The sequence below is a fragment of the Rhinolophus ferrumequinum genome, chromosome 3, assembly GCF_004115265.2.
Source record: "Rhinolophus ferrumequinum isolate MPI-CBG mRhiFer1 chromosome 3, mRhiFer1_v1.p, whole genome shotgun sequence".
In the NCBI taxonomy this organism is placed as follows: domain Eukaryota; kingdom Metazoa; phylum Chordata; class Mammalia; order Chiroptera; family Rhinolophidae; genus Rhinolophus; species Rhinolophus ferrumequinum.
Window position 1 is genome coordinate 2,827,674 of NC_046286.1, and position 25,356 is coordinate 2,853,029.

Below are 25,356 nucleotides of genomic sequence, written 5' to 3' on the forward strand. Positions count from 1 at the left end.
ATCTTTGTAGGGTTGACAGGGCCATTTGTAGAAATTAAATAAAATTACAAATGCCCATCAGAGTGACCAGCACATAGTCGATGCCGAGCATGTGTTAATTCTCTTCCTTTCCCAGCGTGCATAGTTTTATGTTGCTTATCTGTGTGCACTTAAATTCCTCACATTCAGGGAACTTCTTGCACTGGTTAAATGTGGTATTCTGATGAGGTTTGTTTCCCAAGAAACATGAGCTGTAAATGACAACAATAGAAAACAGCACTTCTTTGTCCCCTTAGAATTTCAGTGCATGTGTCATACCCTAATGTGATGTTTTCAGGGATTTATTCCTCTATTTCTTAACATTTGTATTAAGAAAAGCACATGGAATGGTTAGCAGTTCTGAGCTCTGGGACACTGAGTTTCTCTTGAGTGCTCAGATTACTTTTGTTAACTGATTAGGAGGTGGATAGGAGAGGAAGTGGGGGGAAAGTTGCCTCATAGAGTGAAGGTGAATATTTCTGAACACTTCTCAGAATTTCCTTTACACTACTTGGTTTCTTGTCTTTTTACCTGGGTAGGTTGGACAGCCCCTCATGCTGTAACAGGAAAAACATTGATTTTCCTTTAATTTTAACCACAATATCTAAATATACTTACCTCGATCATCATATGAAGTGTCTAGGGGATTGAGGAAAAAATATAAGATTCTTAATTTCTCATAAACAAATTTCTGTATTGATTTCTTGTCAATAACAGTATCGAATTTATTTACCACTTTCTGTCGAATATGAATGTCGAAATCCTAAAAGACAAAATGTAAACGGTGAGATCTACCCTGACAACTATGTCTACATTATTTCCTTATTAGGTGAAAATCTGTTTATGTCTTATTTCAGATCTCCAAGAGGAAAAATCTTTGTTGGGGAACAAAAAGGATTAAGTCTACTAACAACCCTTCAAGAAATGTTTCATCATTAGTCTAAAGCCAACTACTAAGATATTTTTTTTTTACTTTCCCGGATGTTTCCATTTTCTTTGGATTCCATTTCAGAAAAGAAAGAGAGGATGCCATGGCCCTTTGCTCCTCGCTCTCATTGGTCATGACAGATGAGTCAGAGCTAAGAGGAGGATGAATGGACCAAGAATCCAAGCGTGGGGCATAGACAGCAAAGAGAGTGACCAAGCTGCTTCCTCTTTTCTTTTCTCTGGGGGATATAAATCTATACATAGGCTTGTAGTGTGTGTGTGTGTGTGTGTGTGTGTGTGTGTGTGTGTGTGTCCCTACAAAAAAGTGGAGCGTGCCTTGGAATCTTCTTAGAACCATCAGATTTCTGGATATTTTATTTCAAATAAGCTTTATTATTATTTCTTACTCATTCCAGAACACATGTCCTGATTTGAGGGGCAGAGTATAACTCTATTATTAATAAGAAATACTGAAATTCAGTATAAAAGAGCCCTTTTTTGTCCTAAACCAAGTGGGGGATAGTATGGGGTCAGAATATGAGTACTGGACTCAGAGCCACAAACCTGGGTTCCCTATCCACTCCTTCCTTTTCTATGAATTTGGTTAAATCTCTTAACCTTTTTGAGCATCAATTTCATCTTCTTAAATGGAGATGATAATATAGGTTGTGCTTATCTATTATATTGTACTTTATAGCTTACAAAGTGTCTTTTCATGTGTACTATTCAATCTTCATGACAACCTCTGAATTATGTGATTTATTGCTATTTTATGCATCCAGGAAATTGTTTCAGAGAGGTTCCTTCTCCTTAACCTTTCCAAGCTTTTAGGTTAAACAGGAGCTGGAAAGAATTCTTTTACTGGTCTTAAAAAGGGGTCACATTTGCCTTTTCTGACAAAAATGCACAAATCTTTCATGTGCATATACCGGGGGTGCCAAAAAACTGTATACACATTTTAAGTGATGTCACCTATGTATTACTTTTCGAAGTTGAGTTGAATTATGGTAGCAATGTGTAATATGACGTTTGCTCAAAAGATGGCATTAATCAAATGAATGCTAGCATCACCATGCAACAGGCAGGACAGTCAAAGAAAATGGCAGAAGCACGGCTGTCATTCAAGGAGCACAAGACCACTTTGAAATGGTATTTGAAATTTGAGAATGTTGTGGAAGTACAACAACATTGGGGGCGTGAGTATGTGACAGATCCTCCAACATGCCTGACAATTGCACACATTCGTCATAAGTGTGTGATGTGCACAAGGGAAGATCCGGGAGGCCTCACACAGCAACAAGTCCTGCTGCTTCTGCAGTCGTTCGCTGTCATCAGAAGTGTCTAGATACTGATGGTAACCGCTTGGAGCACCTCTTGTAATTGCAGAAGTCAAACAGGACTCATATTCATCTTTTGTTATCAGTGTATATTGAGTATTACAATGCAGTTTTTTCCTTTCTTAAAATGTGTATACGTTTCTTTTTGGCACCCTGTGTATATGTAGAGAGAGATGGGTTGGCAGTTGGATATTATTAACAGCAAAAGGTGTGCTGACCTAACAAATCATGCTAAAAGGAAGATGAGTTCATTTTGTTCTCCAAAGAACACATTCCCCCATTAATTTCTAGCAGTTCCTGATCTACTTACCTCTACCATCCTCACATTCCAGAAGGCCAGCACCTCGAGAAAAAAGGAGAGAGGACTTCATGATTTTGCTTCTTGAAAACTGGTGAGGCTTTAAGACTCTGAGAGCTAATGTAGACATTCACAACTCCTGGTAGTGAATGATGATGAAAATTAATTCACTTTGTAGGAATTAGGGACTGTGCATAAGTAGCAGGAACAGATGATGATAATGACCCTAGCAGTCACCAGTTTCACATTAGCTAGGCCAAATAATACTCAGAAGGGGCCTCCAAGTTGCTTTTCCTTGATACTCTAGCACCTAGCTCCTGCTTTCCTTCTCTTAACTAATTCTGGGCTATCTTTCTGCAACTTTGGCATCTCACTAGACATTGCCGTGGAAAAACTGCTTCACCTCTTTGCCTCTTGAACTTAGTGCTCCTTGTCAATCATAATCATCTTAGTTGTGTTCACTCTTATTTTTCCTAGCTGTGTTGCATTCTTCTACCCGGCACATTGCTGAGACCTTCTTTACGACCTTCTGCCTCATTGCCTGAGGGGTCTGCTATTTCCACTGGCTAGGTATCTCTGTTGCTACTCTGGGACCACAGGCATTTGAAGAGAGCCTCAGAATCATGCAGACCTACCCACTACTAATTAATTCTGTCCAACTTCAGTTTGGCAGTCAGCGCTGCATAGAAATCTCTGGTGGATTTCTCCCAGTAACCTGTAAGTTCAGTTCATGGAATAACGCACTGTGCAAGGAGCTGCAAATCCAATGGTAAACAAGACAGATTTGGTCCCTATCTTACAGAAATTCCATAAATGCTTACGATCTTTCTTATTCTCATGGGCATAAGTACTTACTTTGTTCTGAACTGTATCTTGAGACGTCAATTTCTGTGGAGGAAGTAAACAGAAATATTTTTATTGGCTACTTGCGAGAGGCGTTCTTCTTGTCCCAACTCTCCTCTCTGTAAACTTCTCTGCTCCTAAGGTGGCCCTCTTGATATAATGCATTACTGGTTCCCACCTCTTTTCAGTGCCTTCAGCCAACCCTGTTCTACCTGTCCTTATACACTGCTTGTTCTCTGAGGGATCATAGTGACTGAGGGTGAGAAACAGGGAGCGGATGCAGCTGACTAGAAGGAAGTGAGAAAGATACTGAGAAAAATCCTGGAAAGAGAGATCTCATGGCATAGAAATAGGTCATTGCCTTTTGAGCCCCATCTCTGTTTCATTGACAAGTACTACTCTATATTTGTCTCTTCTTATCAATCCCCCAATATTAAGTCACTAAAAGTCTTGAATTCTTTCCACATAGTACTAGTGGTACCTGTTAGCACAGTGTCTTCTCTCTTCCATTTTTTCCCTCAGGTAATTTCCCTTGGAGGTCAGGCAATTTTCTTTTAGAGTAATCTTGTTATTACGATTGTTAAATTCAATCTGATTTTTTTTTGGTTGACATTGGTAATGTGAGCTTTGGGAGTTTAAAAGCCCGGGGTAAATCATTAAATCATTAACATGTCAGAGATTCTTTGATTCATGTATTGAAATGGAATCCCAGGATATTGGCACAGTCTGTACCATCTGCTAAGTAGAAATGAACTCAGATTGAATCTTGGCCTCCCCCCGTTTGTGACTTTTACAGGGAATCTCCGTTTTGACTCATTGTTACTCACCATTTTTCCTGCATCGTTTCCATCTTGTTAACAAAATAGCCAGAATGGCAAGTCCCAAAAGAGTCAGGATGACAGCCAAAGTTATTTCTGAAACAAAAACTTCCCTGTAGGCCTCTTATTTAGGCCTGTACATTATCAGAGACAGCTTCTTGTCACCTCTTCCTGTTGTTACCAGATAGACAACCCCTGCCACACATCCATCTGTTATCTCAACTTCTTTTTTCCTTTATTTTCCTCATCTTATTGTCCCCATATTTCTTCCCCTGACCGTTTCTTAGTTTTTCTGTTGGTACTTTTGCTCAGATGCTAAGAACCTCAGATGTTGTGTAACCTTAGTTTAGAGTGGGAACTCTGACAGATTTCCTCCACAAATGAACTCCTTACTCTGCAGACAGGAGAAAGTTAGAGGGAATCAGTAGTACGCAAAGCAGTAGTACGCAAATTCTGGGGTGCGAGAAAAAAATATTACTTCTATTTTTATGTAATTTTATTTTATAGCTTTAAGATTTCCAGATTTTCTATTTTAAAGTACATATTAATGCAGTAGTATATTCACAAAATTTACAAATATATGTATGTAAGGAATGCATGCTTAAAAATTTCTACATGGTGAGTGATCAAAAATTTTGGAGGCTTTGACTGAAGGATCATGACTGAAGGAGGTCATATTAATTTCTTATCGTCAGGAAAGACCGTTTAGTCATCGCCCACCAAGCCCCTCATGATAAGATAGATATTTGTGAAGGTTGTTACTGTGGTTAATAGAAGAAAGCGTAGTGGGATTGCCTAACCTGGGTTTGTTTCCGTGTCATAGAAGAGAAAATCTTAATCAGATACTTTGCGATGATTATGAATAGAGACTATGGAGGCTTTAGGAGAAGAGGGAGGGAGGCATAGACAAAAGGAAAGAGAGAAAGAGAGAGAGAGAGAGAGAGAGAGAGAGAGAGAGAGAGAGAGAGAGAGAGAGAGGAGGAAGGGAGGAATGAGTGTATGAGTGAATGAATCAATAAACCATAAATATGCCTGAGACAGTGAAAAATACTGAAGAAAACTGAATTCTGAAAGGCTAAGAAAATTAATTACACCAAGGTTAAGGCTACTGTAGAAAAGCAGCAATAGGTGAAATCACCTTAAGATGTAGTGATATATCTACAATTGGGGCAGATTAGGCAAATGCCTACTGAGTCTTTCAGGTATTAGGTCATGTGAGAAAATTCTCACACCACTAAAATGAACAGTTAATATCAGTTTGGCCTTTATCATGCAAGTCAGAATTTTGTAACAGGTGTGAAATAATTCTTAGGGGAGGAAGGGATAACCAGATGGTGCACTCAGATCAGGGCTCTGGAACGTAGTACTCCCTTTGAGTGCTATCTGAGATGTTCTAGCTGTATGGTAGTAAGCAAATAATCTCCATGTATGAGAGGAAAATAAGAGGAAGAGTTGACACAGATTATAAACAGAGAAATATTATAGGAATTGAGATAATAGGCTAATGAATTTTCCATTGCTCTGAGGGGTGGCTGTTTTCTTTGAGCAGTTCAAACTCCATAAACTGAAGGAGAAATCAGCACTCACTCTTGAGCTGAGTTCACTGTGGATTATTTTCCATTGATTCTCAGAGGAATCAATGGGAGTGAAAGAAGGGATATCGAATTTGAAAGAAGGCAGGCAAGGAAAGTAAAAACAGTTGTGTTAAGGTCCCCAAAGAGAAGACTCCTGAGCCAATAGGGTGAAGGAGGCCTCGGAGTCAGTCCATACCCAAGACTGCCATTTTCCAGGTATTGTCTTCAATGGGTTCCGTGTCATCTAGGTTTCTTTGTCAGAGGGCAATCAAGATGAAATAAACACCCCAAGCTCACTGCTTCTGAGCAGTAGTAACTTGGATGTAGGGAAAGCCCTTGTAGGCAAACATGCAGAGGGTCGCTGAGGAATTGTGGGGCTCAGGTTGATCAGACCTAAGCAGACGAGAGGAGTGTAGCCTATGAAGGTTCTGGAATCTGTGTCATAACAAAGAGTTAGAACTTCAGAGAGGCAAGAGGAAAGAGAGAGGAGAACCAGGGGCTGGGAGGATTTCAGAATACTTTGGAGGACCTTAAACTTAGGATACTGGAAGGGAATTTACTCTATCTGGGCTCTGGAATAATTTCAAATTTTCCAGATATTTTGAGGCCAGAGATTATGTTTCATTCATCTTTGTAATGCTTGAGTCAGAGAACCTCCTATAGAATAGGCACTTAATATATGTTTGATGATTAAGAATGAGAAAAAAATCCTACATTTATTTAAAAAGAAACAAATGAAGGGTTAGCTGAGTTTTTGGCGTCAGATAGTAAGGGAAAGTCAAGAGGTTTGTGGTGATGGGAAGAGTGAGCTAGTGAATGAGATTTCATAAGCCATGTGGAGAACGAGGGGAGGAGTGACACTCCCTTTTATTGAGTGTCTATGAGCTGTGATTCTCTGTAGTAGATACTTTACAAGCACACACTCATTTAATCCCCAATTACCTTCACAATGAAACCCTTCAAGACTGAGACATCTGAAGTTACCCAAATGGCCAAGTTTTTGACTCTAAAACCCACACTCCAGTCACAGCGGCCTTGGATGCCTGCTGTCCATGGAGGGATTTTATAGGCTAAGCACTCAGCCTCTGGAGGAGGAGACTGATGCCCTTCAGTTTTAGGACGCTCGGCCTGCCGGGTCTGGGACAGCCCTGGACTACTTTGATTTCTAAAATCAACTTTGATGGTTGAAATCCTTATTTGGCCTATTTTTATGGTCTAGGTTGATGAGGGAGGAGTCATTTAAAATTTTACATGTATAAATTTAAATGAGTAGTATTTCAATAATCACTCCATAATTTAATTCAGTTAAGACTCATCTATTGACGCAGATTCATTCTTATTATACTACAAAGTAATCAGAACCATTGTAAATACAATAGTCGATTATAATAATTAATTATATAATTTTGACTATTTTACTAGTACACCGTAATAGAATTACTAGGATTTGACTGCATGACATTTTACAAAATAGATTAGTGCTTCAGCCTGGATTCTGAATTGCAGCTCTCCAATTGTAGAATAAATGTAAACCGACAGCAAAATTTGAATGCAGGAAACATGATAATTCTGTGATAGTACCCTCATAACTACTACTATGATCATAAAACTTGAACTCAAACTCCAACTAAACCAACAAAACTAAATACCCCTAAGATGATTAGTTTTATGTGTCAGCTTGGCTAGGCTGTGATGTCCAGTTGTTTGGTCAAGCACCAGTCTAGTGAAGCTGTGGAAGTTATTTTAGAGGTGATAAATATTTACAATCACAAGACTGTAAGTAAAGCAGGCTACTCTCATAATATGAGTGGGGCTCATTCAATCAGTTGAAGGCCTTAAGATCAAAGACAGATTTCCCAAGGAAGAAAGAATTATGGCTCAAAATCGCATCGTAGAAACTCTGCCTGAATTGCCAGCCTGCTTGGCTTGCCCTGTGGATTTCGAACCCAAGACTGGATTATCAACTCTGACGTGAATTGGCAGCCTGCTGGCCCACCCTACAGATTTCAGACTTGCAAGACCCACACAGTGTGTGAGTCAAGTCCCTTAAATAAATCTCTTTCTATGTACACTTTATTCTGTTTCTCCGGAGGACCCTGACTAATATACCTCTTTGCTAAATATCTAATTGTTGACAAGGAGATACAGTGTAGGTGTTCAAACAACGACCTATAGGCCCTCCGTGCATTTCCAGTATGGGTGGGACACATTTGATCTATTTTAGAAAACTGATCACCCACATAAGAATTCTAAACTGCTAACAAGGAGAAAGAAATAATATTGAAAGAGTTCAGATACATAACTTCCAATGGATTTGACTTGATTGAGGTTAAAGTTTAAGAAATATAGAGTAATGAATAGCAAGCATCTCTTTGTTTGCCTAGGACTGATAATCAAGGCATGTAGGTTAAAGGCATACATGTCCTTTCATTCAGGTGTTTGGATGGCATGAGAACATTTGATGTTAATGTTACTAACCAGTATCTAAAGTACACATGTTATGGGGCCGGCCTGGTGGCCCAGGCGGTTGGAGCTCCGTGCTCCTAATTCTGAAGGCTGCCAGTTCGATTCCCACCTGGGCCAGTGGGCTCTCAACCACAAGGTTGTCGGTTCGACTCCCGCAAGGGATGGTGGGCTGCGCCCGCTGCAACTAAGAATGGCAACTGGACCTGGAGCTGAGCTGGTCCCTCCACATCTAAGACTGAAAGGACAACAACTTGAAGCTGAACGGCACCCTCCACAACTAAGATTGAAAGGACAACAACTTGGAAAAAATCCTGTAAAATACACACTGTTCCCAAAAAAGTCCTATTCCCCTTCCCCAATTAAAAACAAACAAACAAACAAGCAAACAAAACATAAAGAGTTTAAGGCAAATAGATTAAAAGAGAATGGAAAAATATATATCATGCAAACATTAATCAATAAAGACTGATATATTAAAAAAAATAAAGTGTACATGTTATGTATTGTTGATTGATGGGAGGTCCATATAATTTAAATACCCTTAATAGGCAACAATATAGCAATTCGTTGGGCAAAGGCAAGACTAATTTTCTTTTTGAACATTGCCATGTTTCAAAGTATAGTGTACAAATAGAACATTTATTTGTTTGAATGGGATCTCTGTTCCCTTCTCCTCTCTTCTTCTTCTGATATACCCATTATTCTTATATTGCTCTTTCTGATGCAGTCAGATAGTTCTTGTAAAGTCCTTTTTCTCCTCCTCCTCCTCCTCCTCTTCCTCCTCCTCTTCTTCCTTTTCCTTCTTCTATTTCTTCAACTTTCAAGTCTCTCTCTTCTTCCATCTGTGTCATTTCCAGATTTCTATCTTCAATACTACTAATTCTTTTCTCCATCTAGTCAGCTTTATTTCCTAAGCTCGCTATTTCATTCTTTATCTCTTTTATTGAGTTCTTTAGCTCCAGAATTTCTATTTGGTTCTTTTTAAAAATTTTCAATCTCTTCGGTATTCATTTAGTTGTTGATTTTATTTTGAACTGCCTATGTGAATTTTCTTGCATATTGTTTTTTCAGAATAGCAATCTTGAATTCCCTGTCATTTAAATCACATATTTCCATGTCTTTAAGTTTATTTTCTGGAGATTTTTCATATTCTTTCTGAGCTGCCTGTTTCCTTGGTTATTCATAGTAATTGATAAATTATTTGTCTCCCTGGGCATCTACAGAAATGAATTATGCAGCAGGCTGATGAGAAGAGGAGTTTGTTGTTTTCTAGTAGGTGGCTCGGGAGTGTAAGTGTTTTATTTTCTCTTGTACTGCTTCTGCTTCTTGGAACTCTGCTGGGCAGTAAAAAATGTCTGTATTCCCTGGGGAGGTGGGTGTCTCCTCAGTGATCAGGTCGCCTCAGTCTCAGGGCACCACCGCTGTGGGAGAATGTGGTGGGTGATGGGGTTCCAACCCGCTGAAATCCCAGTGCTACTCCTGCAGCCAGATGCAGAGCTGTGCTGCCTGAGGTGTCACAGATGCCCCCCCCCCATCAGCCATGAAGGGTGGGGGTGTGGTGGGCTGGGAGAGGCCCGTGTGTTAATGGCTTTATTCTCCTCCCAGTAATGGTAACTGCCAGACCTCAGCTGCCTCGCCTCAGTATCTCCACCCTGTCACTTGGATTAGGTGCAGTGTGAGTCTGCTGCTCAGGAACTGTCTCTCCAGTTCTCAGGGCTGTAAACATTCTGCTTTGTAACCCAACACTCACTGCTACAGTTTCTTCTGGAGCCCACTGCCAGCTCTGGGAGGTTGCAGGGAGGTGAGCTCTGGGAGCTTGGGGGGATGCAGCCAGACTTCGTGGCTTTGCTTTCTGCCTGGCAATGGTGGGTGCTAGAACACAGCTATTTTACTTCTGTATTCAGTCCCTGCCCCTGATTGCTGAGTTCAGTTGTATTATATGCTGATCACTCAGGCAGGAATGCTCGGGGCCACAGGCACGCACTTGCAGCCTGAATCCTGCCCTCTCCCAAGACCCACAGTGAGCTCTGGGCTGTGTCCACCGCACCCATCTCTGCTCTTCTCTCTCCCCTCCTCCCCTATTTGCTCACCTTCAGATGTGTCGTTGCGTTGATCTCTCAGAAGTGTTGTGTGTTGCGCAGGAAATCCTTTGTTGAATTATAGCTGTTCCACTTGTTGTAGCTTCAAGGGGAGAGATCAAGGGGACCCCCCTATTCTGTACTGCTTCTGATGTCACTCCTATATCAGATTCTTAATACTCATTAATTTATAAGAGGGATGAAATAACTCAGTAATAGAGCAGTGTAAAATAACATCTTCAATTTTGTTTGTAATATTCTAGTTTTTTTAAAGAAGTAATGCAATTTAAAAAGTAATGCACATAACTGTTAACTATTTTAATTTTGGGAGATAGCACTATGGATGTCCCTTAGTATTTCTCTGTATTTTAAAAAATTTCTGTCATTTTCTTTTTAAAAGAGAACATTCCAGCTCAGCATGGGTGAGCTCTTGCGATCTGTACATGGATTGAGAACCAAAGATATCTTAAAAAAAGAATGGGATGAAATACTTTAGTTCATTCTTGGGAACTTTTAAAACTAAATTATTTCACTTTGTGTATGCATAGAAGCAGGAACAGGATAGTTACATGAGGTGGTCCGTGAAGGAAAAAGGAATGAGGACCGGATGATGCCAATTTCTGAAAACAGGGCTCTGAAGGAAGGTAGTGGAGCAGGAATATGCATTATTCCAAGATGCATTACCCTTGGCAGTGAGAGGGGCAGGCAATAATTATTCCTAAAGCTCAGATTCCCATTTGTCTGATCCTGGTATCTTCTCAGTAATTTCTTCCATATTCATACACCAGTAGATCCCCAGTAAATGAGGAAACATTCTTTTCATTTTTGGATGCATATATTTTAGGCATAATCATTAATCATAATCACAATCATAAGAAAGGTCTTTCATATTTGAACTGTTTAAAATTTATATAGATTAGCTCTGATTCTACCTTTAAGGCTTGCGGCGAGATAATGAGGCTCAGAGAGTCAGGCGGGTTGAGAAAGGTGAGGGCTTTACTCCGCGCCGCCGGGGGAGGTTCACCGGTCCACAGACGGGGCCGGTGAAGTCGCGCCCAGGGCAGAGCCAGGGAGGCATATATGCGATTTTTGGGGTGGGGGTTGGCTGAGTGAGGTGGCAGGTGAGCAGGACCCCCAGCACAGATCGGGCGCGAGCGGCTGCATCGGAGTTGTTTATCGCACCAGCGGTCTGCTGCCTTTTTGGGGGAAACGCCAGGGGCCCCAGTTTCTGTCATGCGAGGAGGGGCCTGACTTGGCAGAGGGGTCTGACTTGGCTCCCGGGCGCTTTGACCATGCCCACAGCTGACCTAACGTTCCGGCCTTTTTGGTTATAAAGGGGCAGCGAGGTCAGTCTTACTGCTTCCTGCTGATAACTAGGCCTGGTCAGCGACGGGCGGGCTCGTGGGCAGCGGGAGTGTGGGTGGAGTGGCAGCTGGTTCACTGTAACTCTGGACATCTCATGGAGGCGGTTCTGTAGAAAGTTTAAAAAACAGGGGGCCATTAGAAGCAGGAGACTGATTAGGACGAGTGGGCCTATTAGTGTCACTACTCATGTAGTCAGGGGTGATTGCCACCAATCTGAGGGAGGGCTGGTGGACCCTCTCCGGCGCCGGAGCTCCTCTTGTAACTTATTCAGGGTCTGCACGTTTTCCTCGACCAATCCGGACTCGTTGATGTAGTAACAACATTCTTCCCGGAGGCAGAGGCGGGTTCCTCCTTTCTCAGCGGTTAGCAGGTCCAGAGCTCGTCGGTTCTGCAAGGCAACTTGGGCTACAGAGGTTAGTTGTCGCTGGAGCGACGCGATGGAGGTTGAGGAGGCCTCTATGGCAACCTGTAGGCGTGTCTCCAAGTCCTGGGCAGAGTGGACGCTGTGCCCGAGAGCACCAGCGCCTAAACCGGCAGCTACAAAGGAGGAGGCTAGGGAGACCCCTAGGATAAGGGGTAGGAAAGCAGCCCTCTTTTGAACAGGAGTGGCAATTTTCTCATAGTGAGGCTGCAGTTCTGTGAATTCAGCCTGGCTGTGGAGCATTAGTTGGGGGGCTATGGTTGTCGGAATGCAGGGGGTAGGGGAAGAGGTATTTATGCACTTGGTGAGAGTCTTGTTGCACCAGAAGAATGTGCCAGAGGGAGCCTGAAGAGTGGTCGAGAGTGGTCGGGTTGTATTGCATAAGGACTGGTTAGAACCACCGTAGCATATGGGTAAGGGGAGGTTAGGTGGGGGAAGGTATAATGGTATCTTGGCGATGGGGGAAGGGCACTGTCCTGAGTTGTCACTAGGGGCGAACTGTGTTAAAGGTACAGCCGCTAAAAGGGGGGCGTTGCAGAAGGTCTTTTGCTAGGGCCTGGCCAAATAGGTGAGGGCTGTGTCTAAAGCCTTGAGGCAAAACTGTCCAGGCCAATTGTTGGGAAGTCTGCGCGTCAGGGTCTTCCCAGGTAAAGGCAAAAAGGTGGTAGGAGTCTGGATCGAGAGGGGTGGTGAAGAAGGTGTCCTTGAGATCTAACACCGTGAAGTGTTTGGTATCAGGCGGGACACGCGAAAGGAGGGTGTAGGGGTTTGGAACCACTGGGTGGATAGGAATGACGGCCTCATTGATTAGCCGGAGGTCTTGAACTAGCTGACTGGGAGGATTGGGGTGTTGCAGGGGAGTTAATGGGTATGAGGAGTCCTTGACTAAGTAGCGGGTAATGAGGGGCTTGAGCCCTAGGCGGTGTGTAAGAGAGATGGGGAACTGAGGACGAGAGGGGAAGGAAGTTGGGTTTTTTAGAGTAACTTTTACAGGGATGTGATGTCTTGCCACTATAGGAGTAGAGGTGTCACAGACTGCTGGAGCAACTAAGGATGGAGGGAGAGGGGGTCAGGTTTTCTGTGGGGAGAAGGGGAGGGGAGGAGAGTAAGGAGTAGGGAAGTCGAGGGGCCGTGGGGAAACTTCAGCGTGGCCCCAACCTTAGTAAGGAGGTCTTGGCCTAAGAGGGGGACTGGGCATGAAGGGAGAACTAGAAATGAGTGGGTTAAGGACCTGCCTTCTAGGAGACAAGGAAGGGGTGCAGTGGCTGGCGGGCAGGTGGGTTTGCCGTCAATACCCATGACCGAGATCGTGGAAGGGGAAAGGGGGCCCGAAAAGGAGGGCAGGACAGAGTAGGTAGCCCCTGTGTCAACCAGGAAGGAGATTGACTTACCCGCTACCTGGATCGTTATCCTGGGCTCTGCGAGGGTGATGGGGGTCGGCCAGGTGAGGCTGATGAGGGTGATGGCCGGGCACCGTCAGTCTTCAGCCAATCCCACCAATCCCAGCAGGGCCAGCGGTGGGTCGTGTTACCTGGAAGAATGGTCCCTCCGCGTTGAGGCGCCAAGAGTCCATCATTCTTTCAGGGGCAGTCACTTTTCCAGTGACCACTCTGACCACACGCCGGGCAGAGCCTCGTGAGGCCCGAGGCTGGGGGCATTGCCTCGCCCAGTGACCATCTTTTCCGCATTTGAAGCAGGCTCCTGGTGGTGTTCGTCCCCCCTGGCGAACCCCCACGGTATGCAGGTCCCCTGGGGTTGCGCACGGCTGCTGTGAGCCGCAGGGCTGCTACTGAGGCTTGGGTTTGTAAATTTACCTTCTGTCGCAGGCGTGCTTCTCGGGCCAACTCTGTCAGCTCCTCCCGACCATTAAAGACTTTAAAGGCCATATTCACTAGATTTCGGACTGGGGTCTGAGGGCCATCTTCTGCCTTTTTAAATTTCTTTGGGATGTCAGGGGCTGACTGCGTGATGAAATGGGTGGCCAGTACCGTGGCGCCTGCAGGGGACCCAGGGTCCAGACGGGTATACTGAATAAGGGCCTCAGTCAGCTGATTAAGGAAGATGGCAGGATTCTCGTCTGCACTCTGGGTAATCTCCCTAAGCTTGTCAAAATTGACAGCTTTGTGGGATACTGCCTGCAGGCCTGCTAGGAGACATTGGAGCATCTGATCCCTGCGATGATGCCCATCTCGACCTTCAGGGGTTCCTATTTGATAGGTCCAGCCTGGCTCTTGGCGGGGGACTGCCTGGACCCCAAGGGCATGGTAGCATCTGTGAGATGGACCTGGTCTGCATAATGGGTGGCTGCCTGAAAGACTCTTTCTCTCTCATCTGCAGTTAGGGTAGAGGAGCAGATGATGTGTATATCATGCCAGGTGAGATCATATGCCTGGGTTAGATATCGGAATTCTTTGGTGAAGGCAGTGGGGTTTGAGGAAAAGGACCCTAAGCGCTTTTCGATTTGTGACAGGTCAGTGAGGGAGAAGGGGACATGGACTCGGACTACCCCTTCTGCCCCTGCAACTTCACGGAGTGGGCAGACAAGGGGGGGCCGAGAGGTAGTAGGAGGAGGATCCTGAGAACGGGTATGGCTACTGACAGGCGACAGGAGCGGGGAGGGAGGTGGGGATGGAGTAGGAGAGGGAGGTAAGGGTAATGCAGGAGGAGTGGGGGGTGGAGGTGTTAGGGGCCTTGTGTATGGCGGAGGACGGGAAGAGGGGGCAAGACAGGTTTTTGGGAGGCTCGGAGAGAGGAAAGGGCAGAGGAGGAGCGATAGAGACAGTGGGTTTCGGTTTTTCAGAGGCCATGAGGATTTGGATTGTGGAGCAGGTGGAATAGAGGGAGGGACGGGAGCGCAGGTCCCAGAAAGCCTGAACATAGGGGACTTCAGAGCACTTCCCGGTTCGTCGGCAGAAATTATCGAGGTCGGTGAGAATATTGAAATCGAAAGTCCTGGTTTTAGGCCACTTGGACCTGTTTTCCAAATCCTATTGGGGCCAAGCGACAGTTCAGTAAAAGATCAGACGCCAAGGGCGAAGATCCTGATCAAGGCCCAATCTTTTAAAATTGAGGAGACACCCGAGTGGTGTCTGAGGGTCAGGTTTAGAATTTTGGTTTCCCATGTCTGTTCTCGGGGATCAATAGTCAAGACCAAAGACCAGCGTCCCAGTAGTTTGGTCTAGACTACGGACAGGCAGAGGACCCGAGGAACAACTAGGACGTCTCCACAGCTGTCCTGGGTCTAGGACAGAACGTAGGACAATCTCCGACGGGGCCGCGAATTTACAGACGGAGACGTCGGCGGATGATCGCCTGAGACAGACACCGGGCGGGACTTACCTCTCACACAGCCAGAACCGGGCGGAAGGTCTTAGGTCCTGAGCCGCAAGGGAGGAGAGGCGGGCGGCCCAGCGCGCCAGCGCCAGCAAGCGGGGGCTGGCTGCTGCTCCCGGGTTTCGGCACCAGATGTAAGGCTTGTGGCGAGATAATGAAGCTAAGAGTCAGGCGGGTTGAGAAAGGTGAGTGCTTTACCCTGCGCCCCAGGGCGAGGTTCACCGGTCCGCAGACAGCGCCGGTGAAGTCGCGCCCAGGGCAGAGAGAGGGAGGCACATATGCGATTTTTGGGGTGGGGGTTGGTTGAGTGAGGTGGCAGATGAGCAGGCCCCCCAGCGCAGATAGGGCGCAGGCGGCTGCGCCCAGAGTTGTTTATCGCACCAGCGGTCTGCTGCCTTTTCGGGAAACGCCAGGGGCCCCAGTTTCTGTCATGCGAGGAGGGGTCTGACTTGGCAGAGGGGTCTGACTTGGCTCCTGGCCGCTGTGACCATGCCCGTAGCTAACACTACCTAATTAACCCACTCAATTGAACATCTCATCAAAATTGGTAGTCCATTATGTATTTGAAAATAAAACAACCACACATCTTGCAACGGTTACCTTTCCACAGCCTAAATATCTTCCATTTATTAATCATTTTACTGACTGACAGTTTGGGGACTCTGCAGATTGTGGAAACGATAACCTCATGTCTTTACAAACACTGATTCTCAGGGTTAATACAGGTTTGATGTGACCAGTGAGTGACGGGATGATAGAATGAGATTATGAGATCCCTTCTGTGGAAATTACTTTCTTCACAGACACACTAAATCTCTATCTAAAGAAGAGTTTGTATTCTCCAGGATACAGCCTTGCATTAAATGCCCATAAAACTAAATCATAACTTTTAATGTTGCTCTAGGCAAGAATTCAGAAGTTCAATGGCAAAAATATCCAGATCTACACTTCACTCATTTTTAAACTTACTGTTTTCTCTGGGCTTCTCAAAAGTGACTTGATAAAACAAAGTTAGCACCATGATTAAAAGAGCAGCTGACTTGATCTTGTGTAAGTTAGTCATTATGCTGTAAAATATGAAAAATGGAATCCCAGAGACAATTTTTATTGATCCCTATGTAGATTAAAACAGCATTTTTCTTCACTTCTTTCCTGCAAGCAAATACTAGAACTATGATCCAGATCAGTTTTTCTCAGGAAAACCGACTTCCATCACTTCCTAGGAGACAGGGGAAGATTGTTGTCTGGGCTTGGCATGTGGTGGGGAGTTGAGGCCAGGGTTGGGGTGGGGAGGAGCTCCTCTCCTGGGTCAGACGTGGCCTCTGAGAGCGGTGGCCTCACCCGCGGAACCAGCCTAGGGGAGTAAAGCCCTGTCTGATCACAGGCCTGCTCTCATTGCCATCTTTCTCCTGAAGGCGGTATGAGGAGCTCCAAGAAACGGAGCATTCCAGATCTTTAGACGATTTGCTTGAATGAATTCTCACATTGTTTTGGGGTGAGTGATTGAATTCAAGGAGAAGGTGTAGGGGAAAAGGAGACCCAGAGAGTTTTCATCTGACAGAAAATAAATGCCCCTGATGGACAAGCAATGATGGAGGGAGAATTGAGGGAAGCAGGAATACTATAAGGACCATGGAAGAGATCCAGAACCAAAAATGATAGAACCAGGTAAGTTCTCAGGACCAGAGAGACTAAGATGAAAGCCTAGTATCTAAGACTGGAGAGGATTATAGTATTTCTAGAAGAATCCTTAAGGTTTTCTAAGGAGAGAAATAAATTAGTACAATAGACAAATTATAAGGGTCAAAGACATTAAATTTAAGCCCCTTTTCCTAAATTTTTTTGTTGTCTCTGCTATTGACCTTTCTCAGGTTCTTCATAAACACACACACACACACACACACACACACACCTCTCTGAAGAAGGGCTGTCCTTGTTCCTACTTTTATTATTATTTACAAGATGATAGCATATAATAGAAATTTAAATGAAACAACCTTATACCAACTTCCCAGATTTCTGTATTTATCTTGCCCAGAATAAGGAATGTGCGCATATGTTACCTCTACAATTTTTTGCAGTCTAGACTTATTAATTTATAGTTTATAGAAAACATACCCGGGATATTGACAGTAGCTGATGTTTACTTTTACAACTCCAGCCCCATAAATGCTTACACTCTGTCCTCTGTCCATGAAAAAAAACCTAGTGCAGATATTTACAATCATGAAGAGTTTGTATTCTCCAGGATACAGCCTTGCATTAAATGCCCATAAAACTAAATCATAACTTTTAATGTTGCTCTAGGCAAGAATTCAGGAACCACCCACCTTTCACGTGTTGTTAGACAATTTGCACCCAGTTTAATCTCTTAGGACATAAACTAAATTCTAGGATCATAACCTGAATTAACTGGAGGTCTCTTGATTTCTCAGCTTTGATACCCGATTGAGGCCCCAACTGTCCCTCGTGGTCCCTCACTGACGTGAACACCATATACTCTCTTGGTCTTAGAGAACTTTGTTTCATGTCTGAGAATACCCTACACGGTCCTCTCTCTCAGGTTGGAGATTGGGATGACTTAATGAGAACGGTTCCCGAACCCACCCAGTTGTCCCATCACCCAGACCTGAGAAAATGTGGGTACAGACACTCTGCAGGTGAAAAATACAGGGCTGTAGTGTTTGGAGGCTGCTCTTTTGCATTAATGGACAGGATTAAGAACAGAATTTAATGGTGTTGTATACACAAGGGGCATTAGAAGGGGAAGCTCCTTCAAAACTTCCCTGCTTTGGAGACTTTCAGGGACTTGAAGGAGGTTATGGCCTACAACTGCAGATACCAGCACACCAGGTCCTGTTCTCCACATCTCTCTGAGCCTGTGAGCCTAATAATTGCTAATAACTCTCTTGCTACTGGTCAAATTGACAGCTCCATGGCTAATGCAAAAAACAATTTTTTTAATTGAATAAGAAAAAAACTAACCCAAGCCCTATTACACAAAGTCCATTAAAAATATGAGGAATTTCTACCAAGTAAACCTTCTATAATTCTAAGGTGCTCAGGTGAGAGACTTTGGCCGCTGCTGACTGGAGCAGTGGGGGTTGGTTTCTCTACCATGAACTTTTACGGAGGCCAAACAATGATCAATAATGATAAAGGCATTTCTAGAGTTCCTTCTCTCTAAATTCTGACCTTGTTGGTAAGAACAACTGCTTCTGCTTCCCCAGTTTACGATCGTGTCTCACTCATATATATCAATTCTCTGTGTAAATTTCCTTGAATTTTAGTTTTTGATACTTCTGCCATGTTTTATTTTTCTTTTCACACTTTAAAGTTTGCACTTGTGTTGCTTTAAGTGTGGATTCCAGGGTGCAACCTGTTGGTGCCAGACCCCCAGTGGATCCATCACATCTGTCACTGGGGCAGATAGGGAACTGCCATGGCATGAGTTCTCCAGGTACAGAGTATGATTTCAAAATGGATTTCCAACAGTAGAATTAAATCACATACCAAACCAAATGGCAATAATCTGTCCCTTCTAATTCTCAGAGAACAATCTCCTGGACAGCAAGCTGTTTTAAATGTGTTAATTTATACTGCTCACACAGTGTGAAACAGGGTAAGAACCTAATAAAATGCATTTAGAACAAATGAGCAGTTGAATGAATAAACTTCATGTTCCTTTATACTCATATTTATTGTTTTTGTCATTCCATTGTCACTTATACTTTCAAAGTTATCCATAGAGAATAATCCATACATCTTCTTCGTCAAACGTTTGTTAATTTTCCCATCTCCATTTGCTCTCCATGAATCCTCTGCTGGGTGTAATAAAAAATCTGTCTCTCTGTCATTCTCTCTTTCTTCCCTTCTTGGTATATTGTTGGTCTTTGAACATATTGCTTTAGATAAGGTGAAAAAATCATGCACCTGTTTTTATTGTCTGGAAAAGAATGATCACAGCAATAAATTTGCCACAACCAATGACTTAGTAAAGATATCTGGGTATAAATTGGTTAACCTTCGTTACTTAGTCCATGGGTTTGAGGAGGTGGAAATATTGCTTTTATTGCTGGGAGAATAATTTGATGCAGACACTTTTTATATGTGTTAGTGTTGAAAACAGAGAAAATCTTCTAGAGTTTATAAAAAGAAAGACAAAACATTAGGACATTTCAGAGATAAAACCATAACAAAAATGGCATACAAGCACAATTAGAGAAAAGGAGACTTGAAAGGGACCTAACAAATGTATATACAGGTCAGAGGAGCTTTCAGAAAGACGGAAGAGCAAATATCTTGATCCCTGCAGATATATTGGAAGATTATTTCTGCACGGAGATATATAACGTTGGCTACGGAGGTCGTTAGTAACTGGATGGATAAGGGGATGACTGGACTCAGTCTGGGGTTGTGATAACTAGATACAAACTTCATGGGACATGGCAGCATGTGAGCTCCCCTCTCAAAAAGGCCGATGATGACCAACCTAGACCATAATTAACTGAGAGGCAAAAATGCACCTGGAACAATTTCTATGATTTACCTACACAAACAATTCCACAGTCTCACACACTTTCTCATCACCCCAGGCACTCAGAGACATCCCTCTTCTCCAGGGCCTGCTGTCCCCTCTGTCCTCATGATGTTTCTCCCAGGTTTTTTAGGTCTTGGCCTCCAGAGTCATTCACTCTCTACTGGCTCAAACCTCATGTAGATGAACTTGGTCAACTCATAACGGAAGCCCAAGTGAGCAATTTAAACACTGATTGGTGGTGATGTTCTGCCTTGAAGATCTTTTCCACCATGAGTTCTCTTATGCTGTTTTCAGTATTGGGTAAAATATCACTTCCTCGTTTCTTTCTCAGGCATAATGACTTCAGGTAATTCCTTCTCTTTTACAACTCCCATCTCTCTCTCTCTACTGTCCTTTCTATGTAAGCATATGTTTTACTAGCTTCCATTTAAAAGCAAAACAAAATTAACAAAACAATTCAAAACAAAAAACTAAATTCCTTATTTCATTCTCTCATAGATTCTGCCATATCTTTCTTCCCTTTAGGCCAGTGTTCCTTTGAAAGCGTGGTCTACACTCAGCCTCTTCACTTACCTAATATCCATTCAGTTGTTAAACCCCATCAGTCAGCCAGGTCCCTCGTGCTCTGCTTGCTCATTTTTTAGCCTTGAACTATCTTGTCCTTCCACAGCACTGACATATATGGTGACTAAGTCTGTGACACTCTTTTCTTGTTAGAGTTACATGAACTAGTGCTTTTCTTAGCTTCTGTGGGTCCCCGTGGGCCAGTCTTTCTCTTCAGCCCAGTCCTTAACCTGCTACCCACACTCCAGCTCCTCTTACCTGGGCTTTCAGGCTTGTGCTTTACTTTCTCGTCCTGTATTATTTCCACTGTTAATTTTGTCTAGTCACATGACTTCAGTAATCACCCATATGGATGTATTTTAGGCATTGCTCTTGAGCTTTTGACAGATACATTTAAATACCTCCAGAACATCTCCTCTTGGTCATCTAACTTGTACGTCAAATTCAGCATGCACAAAGATGAATTCACCATTTGCTCCTCAGATTTTCTGCTGTGGCTGTAATCTCATTCTCACAGAATGCCAATCATTCACGCATATTATATTCAGCACTTTCAAATTTTACCAATAATGGTTATTTAGAGGAAAAATTTTTATGAAAGGGAAATGTTTTCTTTTTACTTTTAAATATTGCAACAGACCTTTAATATTTTTACTCTAATTTTAGAGGATTATTCCTGGGAGTATGTGTAGCTCTGTGTGGTATCTTATTCCTGATATTAAAAGTCATGAAGTGCAAATACTCATATTCCTGCAGGTTTAAAAACTGCTATGTTGGAAAACATGTTTCAAAAGCTAACAAATGTGTATTTCCTGAAGGACCCTTCCTTCTAAGGAGATTTTTTTTTCTCCAGGCACTTCAAAATTTCAGAAAATTTACTCTGTCCACCCCTTTCCCCCGGCAGCTTCCTGCACTGCCCCGCACTTGGTAAATGTCCTATAGGAAAATATAAGCCTGAGTTTGGGAGCCTCTAGTTTCTAATTTATGGCTCAGATTCACCTGTCAAATGCTCTGTGGTTTTCCTCCTTCCCCCAGCAGTGTCCCTGTGCTTGGGCCATGCCCCTGGCCTTAGTCAGCAAGTTTCCGTGTGAGTGAGTGTGTGTGTGTGTGTGTGTGTGTGTGTGTGTGTGTGTGTGTGAGAGAGAGAGAGAGAGAGAGAGAGAGTGTGTGTGTGTGTGTGAGTGTGTGTGTGTGTGGCCAGTGAACCAGCTCATGCAGTTCATCAAGTTAATATTTCTTCAGCTTTCTGATTTCTTTAAATATATGATTCTTTTTCAATTTACTCATTATTCAAGTTGTTGGGTCAGGAGTATTGTCCTGCTCTTGTTACCCACCACATTGAACTTTGAAGTATAAGTCAACAATTAACTATATTTTTAAGTGGAATATACTTACTGTGTTTTTCCTGCTCAACTTGACGTACTTTCATATAAAATAGAAGACAAATTCCACCTACCATAATTATTCTTTTTAAGTAACATTTGAAATAAAAAGAATTAGAGAAACTTAGTTTTGAAGTTTGTAATTTTTGTATATATTATTAATTTAAATGCCAAATATAGAAAATAGATTTCTTTGTTGAAAACAAACGAACAAAAATACCTTCCTTGCTATAATTACTCTAAAATGAGGGGGTCAGGATAAATGAATTGTTAAATATTTACAGTAAAACATGTAGCGCATAGAGTGAAACTTTCCAAGTATTCACCTGCATCCTTTGAGAATTGCTTTTTGGGGACTTCCTGGTATTCCCTTCTACTCCCCTGGATGTAGCTCTATCTTCCCTGTGTCTCACTTTACTCTAATCCTATGCAGACCATTTGCAAACCTTAATGCCTGCTTTTCCTCCTTTCTTCTGTACTGATTCTTGATCTGAGCCTGATGGTCTCCCTGAGTGTCTCAATGATGATACTGGTTTATTCAATCTATAGCACTTTAAAAAGTGATGAAATGGATCCTGCTGTTTCAATAATTAGGAATACAGAATGTTTATCATTGTCATTCAGGATACCCTTTCCACCATAGTTCGTTACCAAAAAATTCAAATCCCTAGCACTGTTATGAGGTGTTGCACAGGCAATGGGAATCTGGTGGACTTTCTGCCAAATCCATCAGTCCAGGATGGCTATCACCTTGAGAAATAGGTCAGCCCACTGAACCAGCTGCTCCAAACCACCAGGTCACCCATATAATAGCGGCTCTTAATGGGAACCTGTATATGACGGTTTCTCTTGTTAGGATACACACTGATGTGATTCAGTGAAGTAGAACATTGGATTCATAACATTGAGAGCTGGAACGTTTATCTTCCTTAACTTCTAGAGCTAATAAGTTCTTATACACCATTAATAAGAGTTTATGCGGAGGATCCAAAATGGTGAAGTAAATAAATGCTGTGATTGCCTCCTCCCATGACCACATTAAAATTACAACTAAATTATAGAACAATCAACCTGGAGAACCATTTGAAGTCTAGCTGAACAGAAGTTTTACAATTAAGGATATAAAGAAGAAGCCAAGTGGACACTGGTAAGAAGGGCAAAGGCGTGAAACAGGCCAGCCCCACACTTGCATGTGTCGGTGAGAATCGAGAGGACTATATCGGCCATGGAGGTACCCCCAGGGGAGCGAGGGACCCCAGCCCACAATATCTGGATGTGAAAAACAGTGAGGATTCTGACCATCCATGTGAGATGGAAAGCTGCAGGAAACCCAGGTCCTCTTAAAGGGGCCTCACACAAACTCACTTGCTTGCAGGCGCTCACCTTGGACTCTGGCAGAGACAGTGACTTCAGAGGCATCAGAGACATATAGGGAGAGACTGAACTGCATGCATTCAGAGCGAGGAATGGAAAGACAGTTGCCATTTTCCCTGTGTAGAACCCTCCTCCAATCAGCTGGCAGGTGGGCACCATCTTTCCTGTGTTGAGCTCTCCCCACATGGTCAAATCTGAATATACTTTGGCCTGGTGAACTAACATGCTCCACCTGCTTGTTCCACCCTGGTGACTCCCTGGGACCCCTTATTCACCCAACTGCAATGCCTGAGGCACTTTTCTGGCAAGCAGCCACACCCCCCACCCACACTCTTTCTTGGACAAGTCTGGGGGTCCGCCAGCCCCAGGTGAGCAGCGGGTGGCCTCAGTGTGCTCTGAGACGTGCTGAGTAGCTCCAGGCTCAGCACTGGCACCAAACCAGAATCTGCACTAACCCAGTAAACACAACTCGTGCTACCCTGGAGATTCCTTAAGATCTCACCTCACCCGACTTGCATACCACTAGCTCTATCAGTGGCTGAGCCTTATGGGAGCCAGCAGGTGGCAGCAAGCCTTGGGGTATCCTGGACTTTTTATGGACCTACCTTAGGCCCAGTACTGCTGGCAGCCGTCCTAGGTTTGCAGCATGGCTTCTCCAACATGCCTCCAGGTCCAGCAGAGGCAGTGACCAACTGCAGGTCACTTTGTAGCTCCTACCAGGTAGTCCCCGACTGGTCACAGGCAGTGGGTGACCTGGGCCTGCACCGGAGCCTTTTGTAACAGGCCCCAGAACCAACATAACTGGAGACTGGCTTCAGATCACAGCAGAGTACCACCCAATTAGCTCCACAAGTGGCATGTGCAAAGGGTGGTCTCAACAGGCACCAAAGCCCACTAGGGAGAATCTCGCTCCATGTGGTAAGCCCCCCGCACAGCAGCTCCTAAGCTGTGGATGTGGCCAAACCTCACAGCCAGTCAGCCTGAGGCTCAATCCCTCCCACTGACATGCCAATATCAATCAAGGTTCACACAACCTACACAAGGGACACTCCTGGAACATCTGGCATAGATGACCAGGAACACTGCCACTGGGCCCCACAAGGCACATACTACACAAGGTTACCTGGCCAAGACTGGGAGATGTAGCAGATTTACCTAATACGTTGAAACAAACACACACACAGAGACAAAATAACATGTCCCAAATGAAAGAATAGGAGAAAACTCCAGAAAAAGAACTAAATGAAATGGAGGCATGCTTCAGAACAATGGTTATAAGGATGCTCAAAGAACTTAGTGAGAACTTCAACAAAGAGATAGCAAGCATGAAAAAGGACATAGAAACCATAAAAAAGAACCAGTCAAAAGTGAAGAATACAATAACTGAAACGAAGAATGCAATAAAAGGAATAACCAGCAGACTAGATGAAGCAGAGGATAGAATCAGTAATTTGGAAGACCTGGTAGCAGAAAACACCCAATTGGAACAGTGAAAAGAAAAAAGACTGAAAAGAAATGAGGATAGTGTAAGAGATCTCTGGGAAAATATCAAGCATAACAACATTCGAATCATGGGGGTACCAGAAGGAGAAGAGAAAGTGCAAGGGATTGAAAACTTATTTGAAAAAATAATTACTGAAAACTTTCCTAACCTGGCAAAGGAAATACTCATAGACATACAAGTTCAGAAAGAGCAGAGAGTCCCAAATAAGACGAACTCAAACAGGCCCACACCAAAACACATTATAATTAGAATGACAAAGGTTAAAGACAAGGAGAGAATCCTAAAAGCAGCAAGAGAAAGGCATGTAGTAACTTATAAGGAACTCCCATAAGATTGTCAGATGATTTCTCAACAGAAACTTTGCAGGCCAGAAGGAACTGGCATGAAATATTCAACGTGATGAAAAGTAAGGACCTACAACTAAGACTATTCTTCCCAACAAGGCTTTCATTTAAAATTGGAGGGACAAATCTGCTATTTTTTGTTCACAGATAAGTCCCTGGCATCCAAAATA

General features: G+C 43.4%; 1 protein-coding gene and 1 long non-coding RNA gene across 2 annotated transcripts in view; both read right to left on the reverse strand.

Annotated features, from left to right (window-relative positions):
* The window catches only part of TSBP1 (testis expressed basic protein 1), a 70,305-nt gene extending 65,991 nt beyond the window's left edge, over positions 1 to 4,314 (reverse strand). The window contains exons 1-5 of the mRNA XM_033103166.1: positions 4,251 to 4,314; positions 3,436 to 3,468; positions 2,593 to 2,625; positions 752 to 781; positions 637 to 657 (exon numbers count right to left, since the gene is read on the reverse strand). The gene's annotated coding sequence lies outside the window, so the exon portion shown is untranslated. The remainder of the gene's footprint in view (positions 1 to 636; positions 658 to 751; positions 782 to 2,592; positions 2,626 to 3,435; positions 3,469 to 4,250) is intronic.
* Positions 4,315 to 9,525: 5,211 nt separating this feature from the next.
* Positions 9,526 to 15,724, reverse strand: LOC117015962 (uncharacterized). The gene is made up of 4 exons (XR_004421821.1): positions 15,485 to 15,724; positions 13,537 to 13,676; positions 10,372 to 11,830; positions 9,526 to 9,702 (listed from the first exon to the last, which is right to left on the reverse strand). It is a non-coding gene; the product is annotated as an uncharacterized LOC117015962 (long non-coding RNA).
* Between the last annotated feature and the right edge of the window lie 9,632 nt (positions 15,725 to 25,356).